Source organism: Hibiscus syriacus, unplaced genomic scaffold (genome assembly GCF_006381635.1).
Source record: "Hibiscus syriacus cultivar Baekdansim isolate YM2019G1 unplaced genomic scaffold, ASM638163v2 tig00015099_pilon, whole genome shotgun sequence".
Classification (NCBI taxonomy): Eukaryota; Viridiplantae; Streptophyta; class Magnoliopsida; order Malvales; family Malvaceae; genus Hibiscus; species Hibiscus syriacus.
The window spans coordinates 63,608-64,922 of record NW_024062345.1 but is presented as its reverse complement, the minus strand read 5'-3'; positions in this window follow the sequence as shown (position 1 = coordinate 64,922).

The window sequence follows — 1,315 nt, the reverse complement described above, 5'->3', positions numbered from 1 at the left end:
ACCATGTTCGCAATGTCTGGATTAAGTCATGCTAGGAATCTTGCCATTATGGCTTCTCGATCCTCATTGATGTTTTCTCCAATCATGGCCACCTCCATCTCTTTGTGATAATCTTCAACACTTCGGTTACATTATGAAAGGTTTTGAAGATGGTTGAATAACTCCTGATGGTAGTGGGTTGGAATGAATCACCTTCGCATCACTACTTTCATTTTATCCCATGTAGTGATAGGATGTTCTCCATTGCGTCTCCTACTTGATGTCAATTGATCCCACCATATTAGTGCATAATCCATAAACTCAAGGGTAGCGAGTTTTACCTTCTTGAGTTCGGAATAATCATGACACCCGAAGATGTACTCTACCTTCTTTTCCCATACTAGGTAAGCCTAGTGATCCATCTTGCCTTGGAATGGTGGAATGAAAATATTGATATTAACAAGATTATCATCCATTAATGGACGAATCCTTTGGGGCCTTATACCTCAATTTTCGATTCTTTGTTGTGATGCATGATCTTATTCTGTTTTTTCCACTTATTCATTTCCTCCTTGATTGGCATCTTCTTTTCTCAAAATCCTTGAGTACGCTCCTCTTCAATACGTTCAATATGTTCATGGAGAGGTTCCAACTCTTCCCTCAAAATCCTAGTCAATTCACGCAATGGCTTGCATTTGTAGGTTTGGTTCAACGTTACCTGTAACTTGAGAATTGTCTCCCGAATGATGAGACATAATTAGTAATAAAAAAAATAACCTCACAAAAAAAACTCACCAAACACTCCAATAAAAGTCACTCCCACTCGTGTTTCACTCGGGATGGCTTTTACCCTTAATGATCACTCTTGCCTTTTACCACTCGTGCTTTGATTTCAAGTCCTTTTGTGAACTTCCTCAAGGCTTACAAGGTCTAGTGGACTTCGTCTGAAACAATTGTAGCTTGGTAGTAAGGATAGTGAAAAGAAATTGGCTACAAGGAAAAGAGATGGTAAGTAAAGGTAATAAAATTGAATAATTGAATATAAAGATGGCATAAATATTTTTTTTCTTTAAAGATGAAAAGAATTACTCCCTCCCTCTTTAAACTTTTTTCTTTAAAGATGAAAAGAATTACACCCTCCCTCTTTAAACCTTTTTTCTTTCTTTTGTTTTTTTTTTTTTTTTTTTTTTTGTTTTGATTTTTTTATTAACCGGAGAGAGAAAATGAAACGATACGCTTACTGAATCAGCTAGCTCTGATTCCAAATGATATGATCTCGATTATGAGTTTTGAATCATATATATGATTGCCCAATCGCGATTCTAGAAAGAAATTG